The sequence below is a fragment of the Dipodomys merriami genome, unplaced genomic scaffold (assembly GCF_024711535.1).
Source record: "Dipodomys merriami isolate MVZ:Mamm:240054 unplaced genomic scaffold, mDipMer1.0.p SCAF_197, whole genome shotgun sequence".
NCBI lineage: Eukaryota > Metazoa > Chordata > Mammalia > Rodentia > Heteromyidae > Dipodomys > Dipodomys merriami.
This window is the reverse complement of record NW_027203348.1, coordinates 739,117-760,096: the sequence shown is the minus strand read 5'-3', so window position 1 is coordinate 760,096 and position 20,980 is coordinate 739,117.

The window sequence follows — 20,980 nt, the reverse complement described above, 5'->3', positions numbered from 1 at the left end:
CCTAACCCTCACCCTAACCCTAACCAGAATCCTAACCCTAACCCTCACCGTCACCATCACCCTCACCCTAACCCTCAATCTCAAACTCACCTTCACCCTAACCCTCAAACTAAACCAAACCCTCACCCTAACCCTAACAATCTCCCTAACACTAACCTTACCTTTCACCCTAACCATAACACTAAAGGTCACCCTAACCCTAACCCTCACCCTCACCCTGACCCTCTGCCTAACACTAACCGTAACCCTAATCCTAACCCTAACTCTCACCCTCATACTCACCCTAACTCAAACCCTAACCCTAAACATAACCCTATCCCTAATTCTCATCCTAACCCTAACACTAATCCTCAATCTAACACTAACCTTCACCCTCACCCTAACCCTAACCCTATCCCTCCCCATAACCCTAACCTTAACCCTTACCGTAACCCTCACCCTCAGCCTAAACCTCACCTTTACCATTACCGTCACCCCCACTCTAACCCTCACCCTAAGCCTAACACTCACCCTAACCTTATCTCTACCCCTAAACCTCACCCTCACCCTAATCTTAACTCTAAGCCTAACCCTAACATTAACACTAACCCTAACCCTTACCATCACACTAACCATAATCCTCACCGCCACCATCACCCTCAGACAAACCCTAAGCCTAAGACTAAGCCTCACCCTAACCCCCACACTCCCCCTCACCCTAACCCTAATCCTAAACCTAACCCTATCCCTAAACCTCAACCTAACCCTCACCCTCATCCTAACCCTAACCCTAAACATCACCCTAACCCTCCCCTCAACCCTAACTCTAAACCTAAACCTCACCCTCACCCTAAACCTAACCCTAACCCTAAACCTAAACCTCACCCTAAAACTCACCCTAACCCTAACACTCACCCTCACCCTCAACCTAATTTAACTCTAACCCTAACCCTAACAATAACACTAACCATAACCATAACCATAAACATAACCATGACCCTCACCCTCAGCCTCACCCTCACCGCAAACTTCAACCTAACCATAACACTAACAATAACACTAACACTAACCCTAATCCTAAGCCTCACCCTAACCTTAACACTAACCCTAACCCTAAACCTCACCCTAACCCTGCCCCTAAACCTAACTCTAACCCAAAACCTCACCCTAAACCTCACCCTAACCCTAACCCTAACCCTCACCCTGACCATAACCCTCACCCTAACCCAAACCCTCACCCTAACACTAACCCTAACCCTAACACTAACCCTCAAACTAACCCTAACCCTAACCCTAAACCTCAACCTAACCCTCAACCTCACCATAACCCTAACACTCACCCTCACCTTAACCCTCCCCTTAACCATATATCTAACCCTAAACCTCACCCTCACAATAGCCCTAACAATAACCCTAAACCTAAACCTCACACTAAACGTAACACTAACCCTCACCCCCACCCTCACACTAAGAATAACTCTAACCCTAACCCTAACAATAACACTAACCATAACCATAACCATAAACATAACCATGACCCTCACCCTCAGCCTCACACTCACCGCAAACTTCAACCTAACCATAACACTAACAATAACACTAACACTAACCCTAACCCTAAGCCTCACCCTAACCTTAACACTAACCCTAACCCTAAACCTCACCCTAACCCTGCCCCTAGACCTAACTCTAACCCAAAACCTCACCCTAAACCTCACCCTAACCCTATCCCTAACCCTCACCCTATTCCTAAGCCTAACCCTAACCCTCAACCTAACCCTAACCCTCACGCTCATCGTAACCCTAACCCTAAACCTCACCCTAACCCAACATTAACCAGAATCCTAAATCTCACCCTAATCCTACCCCTAACCTTTACCCTAACCCTAAACCTCACCCTCACCCTCACCCTCACCCTAACCCTTACCCTAATCCAAATCCTAACACTAAGCCTAAACCTCACTCTCACCGTAACGCTCACCGTATCCCTAACTCTAACACTAACCCTAACCCTAACCCTCAGCCTCAGCCTCAACCTAACACTAACTCTAACCCTAAACGTCACCCTCTCCCTATCCCTAACACTAAACCTAAACCTAAACCTCACCCTAACCCTAAGCCTAAATCTCACCATCACCCTAGCCTTCACCCTAACCCTAATCCGAACCCTAACCCTCATCCTAACCCTCACCCTAACACTAACCCTAACCCTCACCTTCACCCTCACCCTAAACATAACCCTAATCCTAACCATCAACCTAACCCTAACCATCACCCTCACTGTAACCCTTACCCTAATCCTCACTCTAACCATAAACTTAACCCGAACCCTAACTCTCACCCTAACCCTAACCCTAACCCTCACCCTAACAATAACCCTCACCCTCACCCTCACCCTCAGCCTAACGCTAACACTAACGCTAACCCTAAACCTCACACTCACCCTAAACCTAACCCTATTCTTAATCCTAAACCTATCCCTAAACCTCACCCTCACCCTAACCCTCACCTTAAGCCTAACCCTAACATTAATCCTAACCCTAAACCTAACACTAAACCTCACCCTAACACTAACCCTAACCATCACCCTAACCCTAAGCCTCACCCTAACACTAACCTTAACCCTCATCCTCACCCTACACCTCACCCTAATCCTAATCCTCATCCTGACCCTAAACCTCACACTAACCCTAACACTAATCCTCAATCTAACCCTCACCCTCACCCTAACCTAAACCCTATCCCTCCCCCTAACCCTAACCCTAACCCTTAGCGTAACCCTCACCCTCAGTCTAAACCTCACCTTTACCCTTAACGTCACCCCCACCCTAACCCTTACCATCACCCTAACCTTAATCCGTACACCCACCATCACCCTCACTTTAACCCTCACACTCCCCCTCACCCTAACCCTAATCCTAAACCTAACCCTATCCCTAAACCTCAACCTAACCCTCACCCTCATCCTAACCCTAACCCTAAATCTCACCCTAACCCTCTCTTCAACCCTAACTCTAACCCTAAACCTCACACTCACCCTAACCCTAACCCTAACCCTAAACCTCACCCTAAAAATCAGCCTAACCCTAACACTCACACTCACCATCAACCTAACCTTAATTCTAACCCTAACCCTAACAATAACACTAACACTAACCCTAATCATAACCATAACCATAACCCTCACCCTAACCCTAACTCTCACCCTCACCCTCACCCTCAGAATAACCCTAAACCTAACATTAACAATAATCCTAAACCTAACCCTCAACCTAACCATAACCCTCACCCTAACACTAACCCTAACCCTAACACTAACCCTCACACTAACCCTAACCCTAACACTAAACCTCAACCTAACCCTCAACCTCACCATAACCCTAACACTCACCCTCACCTTAACCCTCCCCTTAACCCTAAACTTCACCCTCACAATACCCCTAAAAATAACCCTAAACCTAAACCTCACACTAACCCTAACACTAACCCTCACCCCCACCCTCACACTAAGAGTAACTCTAACCCTAACCCTAACAATAAAAGTAACACTTACCCTTACCATCCCCCAACCCCAATCCTCACACCCACCCTCACCCTCAGCCTAACCCTCAGCCTAAGCCTAAACCTTACCCTAACCCTCACACTCACCCTCACCTGAACCCTAATCCTAAAACTAACCCTATCTCTAACTCTACCCCTAAACCTCACCCTCACCCTAAACCTAACCCTAACCCTAACCCTAAACTTCAATCTAAACCTCACCCTAACCCTAACCCTCACCCTAACCCTCAACCTACCCTTAACTCTAACCCTAACCCTAACAATAACCCTAACCCTAACCACAACCATAACCCTCACCCTCAGCCTCACCCTCACCTCAAACTTAACCCTAACCATACCACTAACAATAACCCTAACCCAAACAATAACCCTAACCCTAACCCTAACCCTAACAATCACTCAAACTTTAACCCTAACCCTCACACTCACCCTAACCCTTACCCTAAACCTAATCCTAACACTAAGCCTAACCATCACCCTCACTCTAATCCTCACTGTAACCCTATCTCTAACACTAACACTAAACCTAACACTCACCCTCAGCCTCACCCTAACCCTAACAATAACCCTTAACCTCACCGTCACCCTATCAGTAACCCTAACCCTAACACTAAACATCACCCTAAACCTAACCCTCAACCTCACCCTCACCATAGCCCTCACACTAACCCTAATTCTAACCTTAACCCTCATCCTAACCCTCACCCTAAACTTCACCCTCACCCTAACCATCAACTTAAGCCTAACCCTAATATTAATCCTAACCCTAACCCTAGGCCTAAATCCTATGCCTAAACCTCAACCTAACCCTCACCCTCATCCTAACCCTAACCCTAAACCTAACCCTAACCCTCCCCTCAACCTTAACTCTAACCCTAAACCTCACCCTCACCCTAACCCTAACCTTAACCCTAAAACTCACCATACAACTCACTCTAACCCTAACACTCACCCTCACCCTCACCCTCAATCTAACTTTAACTCTAACCCTAACCCGAACAATAACACTAACCCTAAAACTGACCATAACCATAACCATAAACCTCACCCTCAGCCTCACTCTCACCGAAAACTTCACCCTAACCATAAAACTAACAATAACCGTAACCCTAACCCTAACCCTAACCCTCACCCTAAACTTAACACTAACCCTAACCCTAAGCCTCACCCTAACACTAAACTTAACCCGAACCCTAAATCTCAAACTAACCCTACACCTAAAACTTACCCTATCCCTAACCCTCACCCTCACCCTCAACCTCACCCTCATGATAACCCTTACCCTAATCCTAATCCTAACACTAAGCCTAACCCTCACTCTCACCATAACCCTCACCTTAAACCTAACTCTAACACTAACCCTAACCCTCACCCTCAGCCTCAACCTAACCCTAACTCTAACCCTAAACCTCAACCTCACCGTATCCGTAACCCTAAACCTAAACCTAATCCTCACCCTAACCCTAACCCTAAACCTCACCCTAACCCTAACCCTAACCCTCACGCTCAACGTCACCATAACCGTAACCGTAACCATAACCATAACAATAACCCTAACCCAAAACCTCACCCTAACAATAACCGTCCCCCTAACACTAACCCTAACCCTAACACTAACACTCACACTAACCCTAACCCTAATACTCAATTTTAGCCTCAGCCTAAGGCTAACCCTTACCCTAGCCCTAAACCTAACCCTAACCCTCACACTTATCTTAACCCTCACCCTCAGCCTGAACCACACCTTTACCCTTACTATCATCCTCATCCTGACCCGAAACGTCATCCTAACCCTCACCTTAACCTTAAACCTAACCATCACCCTAACCCTAACCCTCACCCTCAATCTCACCCTCAGCCTAACACTCAGCCTAAGCCTAAACCTTACCCTAACCCTCACCCTAGCCCTCCCTCTAACCCTAATCCTAAACCTAACCATCATCCTAACCCTCACACTAACCCTAACCCTAACCATCACCCTAACCCTAATCCTCATCCACAACTTCATCCTCAGCATAACCCTAAGCCTAAGCCTAACCCTAACCCTAAACCTCACGCTCACCATCACCCTAACCATAATCCTAAACCTAACCCTAAACCTCAAGCTAAACCTCACCCTAACCTTATCCCTAACACTAATCCTAACCCTAACCCTCAACCTAAACCTCCCCCAAACCCTAAATGTAACCCTAAACTCATCCTAACCCTAACCCAAATCCTAACCCTAACCCTCACCCTAACCCTAAACCTCACCCTCACAGTAACCCAAACCCTCATCCTAAACCAAATTCTATCCCTAAACTTCACCCTGAACCTAGCCCTCACCCTAAACATAATCCTAACCCTAACCCTAGTCCTCATCCTAACCCTCACCCTAACCCTAACCCTCACCCTAATCCTAAGCCTAAACCTAACCCTCAACCTAACCCTAATCATCATGCTCACCGTAATCCTAAACCTAACACTTACCCTAACCCTAAACTTAAACTGAACCCTAACTTTCACCCTAAGCCCACCCCTAACCCTCACCCTAACCCTAACCCACACCCTCACCCTCACCATCAGCCTAAACCTAAGGCTAACCCTAACCCTATTCCTAAACCTCACACTCATGCTAACCCTAACCCTAACCCTAATCCTAACCCTAACCCTCATCCTAATCCTCACACTAACACTAACCCTAACCCTCACCCTCACCCTCACCCTAAACCTAATCGTAACCCTAACCCTCAACCTAATCCTAACCCTCACCGTCAACATAACCCTCACCCTAAACCTCAACCTAACACTAAACTTAAACCGAACACTAACTCTCATCCTATCCCTAACCCTAACCCTCACCCTAACCCTAAACCTAACCCTCACCCTCACCCACACCGTAACCTTAACCCTAAACATAACCCTAACAATAACCCTAAACCTAATCCTTAACCTCAATGTAACCATAACACTCACCCTACCCCAAATCCTGAACCTAACACTTACCATCACATTAACACTAACTCTAACCCAAACACGAAACCTCACACTAAACCTAACCCTAACCTCACCCTAACCCTAACCGTAACCCTAACCCTCAACCAAACAGTAACCCTTACGCTCAACGTAACCCTAACCCTAACCATAACCCTCACCCTTACCCTAACCCTCATCCTAACACTTACCCTCACCCTAACACTAACCCTAATCCTAATCTTAACCCTAACCCTAACCCTCACCCTCACCCTCACCATAACCGTAACCCTAACCCTAACACTAACAATAACGCTAAACTTAACCCTAACCCTCACCCTAACCATAATCCTCACCCTAAACCTAAGCTCACCCTAGCAATTACCGTCACCCTAAACCTAACCCTAACCCTAACACTCACACTAAACCTAAACATCACCAAACCTTAAATCTCACCCTAACACTAACCCTAATCCTCACCCTCACCTTAGCCCTCAACCTAACCCTAACCCTCATCCTCACCCTAAACCTCACACTAACCCGAACACTTATCCTCAATCTAACCCTCACCATGACTCTAACCCTAACCCTAACCATAACCCTCACCCTAACCTTCACCCTCACCCTTACCATCACCCTCAACCTCAACCTCACCTAACGCTCTCCTTTACCCTTACGGTCAACCACAACCTAACCCTCACCCTAACCCTAACACTCACCCTAACACTAACTCTACCCCTAAACCTCACCATCACCCTAACCCTAACTCTAACCCTAACCCTAACATTAAAACACACCCTCTCCCTAACCCCATCCGTTATCCTCAACCAAAAGCTAAGCATAACCCTAAGCCTAAGCCTAACACTTACCCTACCCACACCCTCACCCTAACCCTCACCCTAAACCTAATCCTAACCCTAACCCTCATCCTAACCCTCACCCAAACCCTAACCCTAACAATCAGCCTAACTCTAATCCTCACCCCCACCCTCACCCTCAGCCTAAAACTAAGCCTAAGCCTAAGCCAAACACTTACCTTACCCACACCCTCACCCTAGCCCTCACCCTAACCCTAATCCTAACGCTAAACGTCATCCTAACCCTCACCCTAACCCTAGCCCTAACCATCACCCTACCTCTAATCCTCACCCCACCCTCACCCTCAGCCTAACCCTAATCTTAACCCTAAAACTAAAATTAACCCTAAAACTCAACCTAAGCCTCACCCTAACCTTAACCCTAAAACTAAACCTAACCCTCTACCTAACGCTCCAACTAACACGAAACCTAACCCTAAATCTCACACTCACCCTAACCCTAATCCAAACCCTAAACTTAAACCACACCCTAACCCTAAACCTAACCCTCACCCTCACCCCCACCCTCACCCTCACCTTAACCCTAACCCTAACACTAACACTAATCCTAACCCTAAACCTAACCCTAACCCTAACCCTAATGCTAAAACTCACCCTCACCATAACCCTAATCCTAACCCTCATCCTCACACTAACCCTCACCCTAACACTTACACTCACCCTAACACTAACCCTAATCCTAACACTAACAATCACTCTAACACTAACCATCACCCTAACCCTAAACCTCACCCTAATCCTAAACCTAACCCTCACCCTAAACCTCACACTAACCGAACACTAATCCTCAATCTACCCTTCACTCTCACCCTACCCCTAACCCTAACACTCACCCTAACCCTAACCCTCAACCTAAACCTCACCCTAACCCTAAATCTACCCCTAAACCTCACCCTCACCCTAACCTTACCTCTAACACTAAAACTAACACTAAAAACCTCACCCTAAACTTAACCCTAAACCTCAGCCTCAACCTCACCGCAAATCTAAAACTAAACCTACCAATAACACTAACCCTCGACCTAACCCTAACCCTTAACGTCACCCACATACTGGGCCTAACCCTAAACCAAAGCCTAAGCCTAAACCTAACACTAACCCTCACCCTAACCCTAACCCTAACACTAACCCTAACTCTAACCCTAAATCTCACCCTCGCCCTAACCCTAACTCTAACCCTAACCCTAACACTATAAACCTCACCTTAAGTTTAACCCTAACCCTCACCCTCACAGTAACCATAACCCTAACACTAACCCTAAAAATAACCCTAACCCTAAACCTATTCCTAAACCTAACCCTCACCCTAACCCTAATCCTAAACCTAACCCTCACCCTAACCCTAACCCTCCCCCTTCCGTAATCCTAACCCTCACCCTAACCCTAATCCTAACCCTAACCCTCATTATAACCCTCCCCATAACCCTTACCCTAACCCTCACCCTAACCCTAACCATCACCCTCACCATCACCCTCAGCCTAACCCTAAGCCTAACCCTAAACCTAAACCTAACCCTCTCCCTCACCCTAACCCTAACACTAACCCTAACCCTAGCCATCACCGTAACCCTCCCCCTAACCCTATATCTAACCCTAAACCTCACCCTAACCCTAACACTAAGCCTAACCCTAAACCCCACCCTAACCCTAACGCTAACCCTCACCCGCACCCTCAACCTCACTGTAACTCTAACCCTAAACCTAACAACAGCACTAACCCTAACCCTAATCATCACCCTAACTTTAATCCTTACCCCCACCCTCACCCTCAGCCTAAACCTAAGCCTAAGCCTAACCCTCACCCTAACCCTCAAACTCACCATCCCCCTAACACTAATCCTAAACCTACCCCTATCCTTAAACCTCAACCTATACCTCACCCTCAACCTAACCCTAACACTAAACCTAGCACTCAATTTCACCCTAACCCTCCCCCCTCAATCTAACTCTAACCCTAAACCTCACCCTAACCCTAACCATAACCCTAACTCTAAACTTCACCCTAAACCTAAACCTCACCCTCACCCTCAACCTCACCTTAACTGTAACCCTAACCCTAACAATAACACTAATCCTAACCATAAACTTAACCTTAACACTAAATATAACACTAAAACTAACCCTAAACCTAACCCTAAACCTAAACCTCAACCTAACCCTACTCCTCAGCCTCACCTTCACCCTAACCAAACCCTAACCCTAACCCTCACCTTAACCCTAAGCCTAACCCTAATGCTAACCCTAACCATCACACTAACCCTCACCCTAACCCTAATCCTAAATCTAACCCTATCCCTAACCCGAATAATCATCCTAACCCTAAAACTTGCCCTCACCCTAACTCTAATCCTACCCCTAAAAATCATCCTAAACCTCACCTGAACCCTAACCTTAACCCTCACCCTAAACCTCACCCTAACCCTCACACACATGCTGGGCCTAAGCCTAAACCAAAGCTGAAGGCTAACCCTGACCCTAAACTTCACCCTAACACTAAACCTAACTCTAACCCTAAACCTCACCCTTACCCTAACCCTAACACTAACCCTAACACTAAACCTAAACCTCATCCTAACCCTAACCCTAACAATAACCCTAACCCTAACCTTAACCCTACCCTAATCCTACCCCTAACCCTAACACTAAACCTAACCCTAACCCTAACCCTAACCATAACCATAACCCTCACCCTAACCCTAACCTCACCCTAACACTAATCCTAATCCTCCCTCTCACCCTAGTCCTCACCCTAACCCTAACCCTCATCCTCACCCTAAACCTCATCCTAACACTAAACCTGAACACGGACTCTCACCCTAATCCTAACCCTAACCCTAACCCTCACCCTTACCATAACCCTCACCCTAGGCCTAACCCTCATCTTTACCCTTACCGTCACCCCACCTTAACCCTCACCCTAACCCTAACCCTCACCCTAACCATAACCCTAACCCTAACTCTACCCCTAAACCTCACCCTAACCCTGACCCTAACCCTAACACTAACACTAAAAACCTCACCATAAACTTAACCCTAACCGTCACCCTCACCGTAACCCTAACCCTAACCCTAACAATAACCTTAACCCTAACCTTAATCCTAACCCTCACCCTCACCCTAACCCTAATTCTAACCCTAACCCTCACCCAAACCCAAACCCTCACCCTTCCGTATCAATTACCCTCACCCTAACCCTAACCCTAAGCCTCACCCACATGCGGGGCCTAAGCCTAAACCAAAGCCTAAGCCTAACCCTAAACCGAACCCTCATGCTAACCCTAACCCTAACACTAACCCTAACTCTAACCCTAAACCTCACCCTTACACTAAGCCTAACTCTAACCCGAACCCTAAACCTAAACCTCATCCTAAGACTAACCCTAACAATAACCCTAACCCTAACCTTAACACTACCCTAACCCTAAACCTAACCCTAACAATAAACCTAAACCTAACCCTATCCTTAACCCTAACCATACCCCTCACTAACCCTAACCTCACCCTAACACTAAACCTAGTCCTCACCCTCACCCTAGCACTCACCCTAAACCTAACTCTCATCCTCACCCTAACCGTAACCCTCACCCTTACCATAACCCTCACCCTAGGCCTAATCCTCATCTTTACCCTTACCATCACCCCCATCTTAACCCTCACCGTAACCCTAACCCTCATGTTGACCCTCACCGTAACCCTAACTCTACCCCTAAACATCACCCTCACACTAACCCTAACTCTAACCCTAACCCTAACACTAAAAACCTCACCCTAAACTTAACCCTAACCCTCACCCTCAGCGTAACCATAACCCTAACCCTAACCCTAACAATAACCCTAACCCTAACCCTAATCCTAACCCTAACCCTAAGCCTCACCCTTCCGTAAGCGTAACCCTCACCCTAAACCTAATCCTAAACCTAACCCTCATCATAACCCTCCCCATAACCCCAATCCTAACACTCACCCTAACCCTAACCCTCACCCTCACCCTCACCCTCACCCTCACTATAAGTCTAACCCTACCCCTAACAATAACACTAATCCTAAACCTAAATTAACACTAACCCTAATCCTAACACTCACCCTCACCCTACGTCTAATTCTAACCCTCAACCTCACCATAACCCTAACCCTAACTTCATGGTAACACTAACTCTCATCCTAACACTCACTCTAACCCTAACCCTAACACTAAACCTCACCCAAACCCTAACCCTAAAAATCACCATCACCCTAGCCCACACCCTAACACTAATCATAACCCTAATCCTCATCCTAACCCTCATCCTAATCCTAATGCTCACGCTGACCGAAACCCTAACCCTCATCCTATCCCGAACCCGAACCCTAACCCTAAACCTTACCCTAACACTAACCCTAATCCTCATCCTCACCCTAGCCCTCAGCCTAACCCTAATCCTAACCCTAATCCTCACCCTAACCCTAAACTAAACTGAAACCTAACTCTCACCCTAACCCTAATGCTAACCCTCACCCTAACCCTGACCCTCAGCCTCACCCTAACACTAACTTTAACACTAAACCTCACACTCACCCTAAACCTAACCCTAAACCTAACCCTAAACCAAACCCTAACCCTAACCCTAAAACTCACCCTCACCCCAGCCCTCACCCTAACCCTGACCCTAACCCTAAACCTAACCCTAACCCTCACATTCACACGTACCCTAACCCTCACAGTAACTCTAACCCTAACGAAAAACCTAACCCTAACCCTCACACTAACCCTAACCCTCACCATCACCCTAACCCTAATCCTAACCCTAAAACACACTCTAACCCTGAATCTAAGTCTCACCCACACCCTCACCCTCACCTTAACTCTAACCGTTACCCTAACAATAACACTAAACATAAACCTAACAATCACCCTAACCCTAATCCTCACACCCACCCTCGCCCTCAGCCTAACCCTAAGCTTAAGCCTAACCCTCAACCTAACCCTCACATTCACGCTCAACCTAATGCTAAAACTAAACTTAACCCTATCCCTAATCCCCAACCTAAACCTCAACCTCAGCCTAACCCTAACACTAACCCTGTCCCTAAACCTCACCCTAACCCTCCCCCAAACACTAACTCTAACCCGAAACTTCACCCTCACCCTAACCCTAAACCTAACCCTAATCCTAAACCTCACCCTAACCCTAACCCTCACCCTCACTCTCAACCTCACAGTCATTCTTACCCCAACACTAACAATAACAGTAACCCTAACCCTAAACGTAACCCTAACCATAAACCTCACCCTCAGCCTCACCCTCACTGCAAACTTAACCCTAACCACAACACTAACAATAACCTTAACCTTAACCATAACCCTATTCCTCACCCCCACCCTCACCCTCAGCCTAACCCTAACTTAACCCTAACCCTAATCCTAACCCTCACTGTAACCCTAACCCTAACCCTAAACCTAACAGAAACCCTAACCCTAAACCAAACCTTAAACCTAACACTAATCCTCAGCCTCACCCTCACCCTAAGCCAAACCCTAACCCTAACCTTCACACTAACCCTAAGCCTAACCCAAACCTAACCTTCACACTCACACTCACCCTAACCCAAATCCTAAACCTAACCCTATCCTAAACCTAACCCTCACCCTAACCCTCACACTAGCCCTCACCCCAAACCTAATCCTAACCCTAAACCTAAACCTAACCCTCAGCCTAACCCTAACCCTAAACCTCACCCTAACCCGAACCCTAACCCTCCTCCTCATGCTCGGCCCAAGCCTAAGCCTAAGCCTAACCCTAACCCTCACCCTATCCCTAACACTAACACTAATGCTAACTCTAACCCTAAACCTCACCCTCACCCTAACCCTAAATCTAACCCTTACCTGAAACCTAAACCTCATCCTAACCATAAAAATAACCCACACGATCACCCTCACCGTAACCATATAACCCTAAACCTAACCCTAACAATAACCCTAACCCTTACCCTAACCCTCACCCTAATCATAACCCTCACCCTAACCCTAACCCTCATCCTAATACTTACACTCACACTAACACTAAACCTAATGCTAACACTAATGCTCACACTAACCCTAACAATCACCGTAACCCTAAACCCCATCCTAACACTAAACTTAACCCTGAACCTCACCCTAGCACTCACCCTAACCCTAACACTCATCCTCACCATAAACCTCACACTAACCCTAACACTAAATCTCAATCTAACCCTCAGCCTCACCCTAACTCTAAACCTAACCCTCACCCTAAACCTAACCCTCACCTTTACCGTAACGCTCACCCTCAGCCTAACCCTCATCTTTACCCCTACCGTCACCCCCACCCTAACCCTCACCCTAACCCTAACCCTCACCCTAACCCTCACCTTAACCCTAATCCTACCACTAAACCGCAACTTCACCCTAACCCTAACTCTAACACTAACCCTAACACTAAACTTCACCCTAACACTAACCCTAACTCTCAAGCTCACTGTAACAGTAATCCTAAGCCTAAAAATTACTCTAACCCTAACCCTAACACTCACCATAACCATAAGCCTCACCCTAACCCTAACCCTCACCCTAACAGTTACTCTCACCGTAACACTAACCCTAACCCTAACACTAACCTTCACACTAACCCTAATCCTCACCCTAATCCTAAACCTCACCCTAACGCTAACCCTAACTCTAACCCTAACCCTCATCCAAGCCCTCACCCTAAACCGATGTCTAATCCTCACCCTCACCCTAACCCTAACCCTCATCCTCACCCTAAACCTCACACTAACCCTAACCCTAAACCTAAACCTCAATCTAACACTCACCCTAACCCTAACCCTAACCCTAACACTCACCTTTATCTTAACCCTCACCCTCAGCCTAATCCTCACCTTTACACTTACCATCATCCTCACCCTAACCCTAAACCTCATCCTAACCCTCACCCTAACCGTAAACCTAACCATCACCCTAAACCTAAAACTTACCCTCAACCTCACGCTCAGCTTAACCGTAAGCCTAAGCTAACCCTTACCCTAACCCTCACCCTAGTCCTCTCCCTAACCCTAATCCTAAACCTAATCCTTATCCCAGCCCTCACCCTAACCCTAACCATAACCATCACCCTAACCCTAATCCTCACCCCCACCCTCACCCTCAGCCGAACCCTAAGCCTAAGACTTACCCTAACCCTAACCCTCACACTCACCCTCACCCTACCCCTAATCTTCACCCCACCCTCACCCTCAGCCTAACCCAAAACCTCAAGCTAACACTCACCCTAAACTTAACCCTCACACTCACCCTCACCCTAACTTTAATCCTAACCCTAACCCTAAAAATAACCCTAAACCTCAAGCTAACACTCACCCTAACCTTAACCCTAACACTAAACTTAACCCTACCCCTCGACTTAACCCTAAATGTAACCCTAAAACTCACCCTAACACTAACCCAAATGCTTACCCTAACCCTTACCCTAACCCTAACCCTCACCCTCACCGTAACCCTAACCCTCATCCTAACACTAACCCTAACCCTAAACCTCACCAAAACACTAATCCTAACCCTCACGTTCACCCTACCCTCACCCTAAACCTAATCCTAACCCTAATCCTCATCCTAACCATCACCGTAAACCTAACGCTAACCCAAAACTTAACTTGAACCCTATCTTTCACCCAAACACTACCCCTAACCCTCACCCTAACCCTAACCCCTAACCCTAACCTCACACTCAACCTAACCCTCAGCCTACACCTAAGCTTAACCCTAAACCTAAACCTCACACTCACCCTAATCCTCACCCTAACCCTAATCCTAACCCTAACCCTAAACCTCAAGCTAACCCTCACCCTAAACTTAACCCTAACACTTACCATAACCCTCAACGACACCCTAGCCTTCACCCTAACCCTCACCCTAACCCTAATCCTAACCCTAACCCTAAATCTAAACCTAAACCTCACACTCACCCTAAACCTTACCCTAACCCTAACACTAAACCTCACCCTAAACCTAACACTAAACATAACTCCCACCCTCAACCTCGCCCTCACCACAAACTTAACCCTAACCATAACACTAACAATAACCCTAACCCAAACCCTAACCCTCACCCTAACCATAACACTAACTCTAACCCAAAAACTCTCCCTAAGCCTGCCCCTAAACCTAACTCTAACCCAAAACCTCACCCTCACCCTAACACTAACCCTAACCGTAATCCAAAACCTCACCCTAAACCTCAGCCTAACCCTAACCCTAACCCTCACCCTAATCCTAAGCCTAACCCTAACCCTCAAACTAAGCCTAACCTTCAAACCCAACGTAATCCTAACCCTAAATCACACCCTAACCCTAAACTCGAACCCTAACTCTCACTCTAACCCTACCCCTAACCCTTACCCTAACCTTAATCCTCACTCTCAACCTCACCCTAATCGTATGCCTAAACCTAACCCTCAACCTAACCCTAACACTCACGCTCACCGTGACACTAACCCTTACAATCACCCTAACCCTTACCCTAATCCTATTCCTAACACCAAGGCTAACACTCACCCTCACCCTAACCCTCACCGAAACCCTAAATCTAACACTAACACTAACCCTAACTTTCACCCTCAGCCTCACCCTAACCCTATCTCTAACCTTAAACCTCAACCTCACCCTAGCCTTCATTCTAAGACTAATCCTAACCCTAACCCTCATCCTACTCCTCACACTAACATTAACCCTAACCCACACTGTAACCCATACCCTAAACCTCACCCTAACCCTAAACTTAACCCGAACCCTAACTCTCACCCTAACCCTAACCCTAACCCTCACCCTAACAATAACCCTCACCCTCACCATCACCCTCAGACTAAACCTAAGCCTAACCCTAACCCTAAACCTCACACTCACCCTAACCCTAATCCAAATCCTAATCCTAACAATAATCCTAACACTCACCCTCAACCTAACCCTAATCCTAAATCTAACCCTCAACCTACCCCTAACCCTCACCCTCACCCTAATGCTAACCCTCATCCTAACCCTCACCCAAACCCTAACCCTAACCATAAACCTTACCCTAAAACTAACCCTCACCCTCACCATCACCCTAGCCCCAACCCTAAACCTAATCCTAACCCTAATCCTCACCCTAACCCTAAACTTATCAGAACCCTAACTCTCACCCTAACCCTAACCCTAACCCTCACCCTAACCCTAAAATTAACCCGAACCATAATTCTCACCCAAATGATAACACTAAGCGGAACGCTTACCCTAACCCCTCACCCTCACCCTCAGCTTAATGCTAAGCCTAACCCTAACCCTAAGCCTAACACAAGCACTCACACTAACACTAACCCTAATCCTAATCCTAACCCTAACCCTAACCCTTACCCTCATCCTAACCCTCACCCTAACCCTAACACTAACACTAACCCTAACCCTAACACTAACACTAACAGTAACCCTCACCCTAACCCTCACCCTCACCCTCAGCTGAACCCAAAGCCAAAGCCTAACACTAACCCTAACCCTCACCCTCACACTAGCCCTCACCATAACCCTAACTGTAACACTAACCCTAACCCTAACACTCACACTAACCCTAACCCTAACCCTAACTCTAAACCTAAACCTCACCCTGACCCTAACCCTAACCCTAACTCTAAACCTCATCCTAACCCTAACCCTAACCCTCAACATCACCCTCACCCTTACCCTTACCTTAACCTTAAATATAACCCTAACCCTAAGAATAACCCTAACCCTAAACCTACCCCTAAACCTCACCCTCACGGTAACTCTATCCCTAACCCAATCCCTCACACCAACCCAAACTCTGACACTAAACCTAACACTAAAAGTCACCCTAACCCAAACCCTAACCCTATACCTAACCCTAGCACATACCCTAACCCTAATCTTAACCCTAACCCTCACTCTAACCCTCACTCTAAACATAAACCATACCGTAACCCTAAATCTAACCCTCAACTTCACCCTCAGCCTCAGCCTAACACTAACCCTAACCCTAAGCCTCACACTCACAGTCACAGTAACCTTAAACCTAACACTAACCCCAAACCTAACCCTAAAACTAACCCTAACCCTAACCCTCACCCTAAACCTCACTCTAAACCTAACCCTAACCCTAAAACTCACCCTCACCCTAACCCTAATCCTAACCCTAACAATAACATTAACCCTCACACTCACCCTCACCTTAAACTTAATATTAATCCTAACCCTAAACCTAACTGTAACCCTAACTATAACCCTAACCCTAACACTAACACTAAACCTAATCCTCAACCACACCCTCACCCTCAGCCTAACCCTAAGCCTGTCCCTATCACTAACCCTAACTCTAACCCTAAACCTCACCCTCACCCTAACCCTATCTCTAAACCTAACCCTAAACCTCACCCTGACCCTAAACCTAACCCTCATCCTAACCCTTAAACTAACCATAGCCCTAACCATCATACTAAACCTAATCCTCATCCCCACCCATACCCTCAGCCTAACCGTAAGCCTAAGCCAAACCCTAACCCTAACCCTCACATTCACCCTCACCTTCAACGTAATCCTAAACCTCATCCTAACCCTCACCTTAACCCTATCACTAACCCTAACAATAACACTCAACCTAACCCTCCCCCTCACCTTAACTTTAACCCTAAACCTCACCCTCACCCTAACCATAATCCTAACCTTAAACCTCACCCTAACCCTGATCCTAACCCTCACCCTCACCCTCACTCTTACTGTAACTCTAACCCTAACCTTAACTATAACACTAACCCTAAACCTAACCCAAACCCTGAACCTCACCCTAACTCTAAACCTAACATAAACCCTCACCCTAATCCTAATCCTAACCCTAAGCCTCACCTTAAACTTAACACTAAACCTCACACTAAACCTAAACCTAACCCTCACCCTAACTCTAGTCCTGCCCCTAACCCTAATGCTAACCCTAAACCTCATCCTAACACTCACCCTAACCCTAAAACACTAACACTAACACTCACCCTCACCCTCATGCTCTGCCTAAGCCTCTCCCTCAGGCTAAGACAAACCCTGACCCTCACACTCACCATCACCCTAACCCTAACCCTAACACTAACCCTAACCCTAACCCTCACACTAATCCTCACCCTAACTATAACCCTAAACCTCACCTTCACCCTAACTCTAAATCTCACCCTGACCCTCACCCTCTGCCTTACATTAAGCCTCACCCTAACCCCAACTCTAACCCTAATACTAAACCTAATCCTCACCCTACACCTCACCCTAAACCTAACCCTAACCCTCACACTCACCCTAGCCCATACACAAACCCTAAGCATAAGCCTAACCATCACACTAACCCTCACTCTAAACCTAACCCCAACACTCACCCTAACCGTAACTCTCACCCTCAACCTCACCCTAACTCTAACCCTAACCCTAACCCTTATCCTAACCCTCACACTCACCCTAACCCTAACCCTAACCCTAATCCTAACCCTCACCCTAAACCTAAACCTTACCCTAACACTTACCCTCACCCTAACATTAACACTAACCCTAACACTAACCCTCACACTAACGCTAACAATCATCCTAAACCTAAACCTCACCCTATCCCTAAAGCTAACCCTCACCTTCACCCTAGCCCTCAACCTAACCCTAACACTCATCCTCACCCTAAACCTCACACTAACCCAAACACTAATCCTCAACCTAAACCTCACCCTCACCCTAACCCTAACCCCGACCCTCACCCTAACCATAACCCTCACCTCAATCTCACCCTCAGCCTAACACTAAGCCTAACCCAAACCCTAACCCTAACCCTCACATTCACCCTCACCCTAACCCTAATCCTAACCCTAAGCCTCACCCTAACCCTAACCCTAAAACTAACCCTAACCCTAACCCTCACGCGAACCCTCCCCCTAACCCTAACTCTAACCCTAAACCTCACACTCACCCTAACCCAAATCCTAACCCCGACCCTAAACCTCACCCTAACCCTAATCCTAACCCTAACCCTTACCCTCACCCTCACCCTCACCATAACTCTAACCTTAAACCTCACAATAACGCTAATCCTAACCCTAAACCAAACCCTAACCCTAATCCTATACCTACCCCTCACCCTCAGTCTCACCGTCTCTGCAAAGGTAGCCAGAACAATAACACTTACAATAATCCTAACTCTAACCCTAATCCTAACCCTCACCCTCATCCTAACCTTCATCCTAACCCTAACCCTCACCCTAAACCTAAGCCTCACCCTTACCATAACCATGACCCTCACCCTAAACCTAATTCTAACTATCACCCTAACACTAACTCTAACCCTAAATCTCACCCTCACCCTTACCCTATCCCTCACCCTCACCCTCACCCTCATCTTAACCCAAAGCCAAAGCCTAATGCTAACCTTAACCCTCACCCAAACACTAGCCCTCACCATAACCCTAACTGTAACACTAACCCTAACCCTAACACTCACACTAACCCTAACCCTAACCCTAACTCTAACCCTAAACCTCACCCTGACCCTAACCCTAACCCTAACCCTAACTGAAAATCTCATCCTAACCCTAACCCTAACACTCAACATCACCCTCAACCTCACCCTTACCTTAACCTTAACCCTAACCCTAACCCTAAGTATAACCCTAAGAATAAACCTAACCCTAAACCTCACCCTCACTGTAACTCTAACCATAACCCAAACCCTCACCCTAACCCTAATCCTAAACCTAACCCTCACCCTAACCCTAACCCTCCCCCTTCCGTAATCCTAACCCTCACCCTAACCCTAATCCTAACCCTAACCCTCATCATAACCCTCCCCATAACCCTTACCCTAACCCTCACCCTAACCCTAACCATCACCCTCACCATCACCCTCAGCCTAACCCTAAGCCTAACCCTAAACCTAAACCTAACCCTCTCCCTCACCCTAACCCTAACACTAACCCTAACCCTAGCCATCACCGTAACCCTCCCCCTAACCCTATATCTAACCCCAAACCTCACCCTAACCCTAACACTAAGCCTAACCCTAAACCCCACCCTAACCCTAACGCTAACCCTCACCCGCACCCTCAACCTCACTGTAACTCTAACCCTAAACCTAACAACAGCACTAACCCTAACCCTAATCATCACCCTAACTTTAATCCTTACCCCCACCCTCACCCTCAGCCTAAACCTAAGCCTAAGCCTAACCCTCACCCTAACCCTCAAACTCACCATCCCCCTAACACTAATCCTAAACCTACCCCTATCCTTAAACCTCAACCTATACCTCACCCTCAACCTAACCCTAACACTAAACCTAGCACTCAATTTCACCCTAACCCTCCCCCCTCAATCTAACTCTAACCCTAAACCTCACCCTAACCCTAACCATAACCCTAACCCTAAACTTCACCCTAAACCTAAACCTCACCCTCACCCTCAACCTCACCTTAACTGTAACCCTAACCCTAACAATAACACTAATCCTAACCATAAACTTAACCTTAACACTAAATATAACACTAAAACTAACCCTAAACCTAACCCTAAACCTAAACCTCAACCTAACCCTACTCCTCAGCCTCACCTT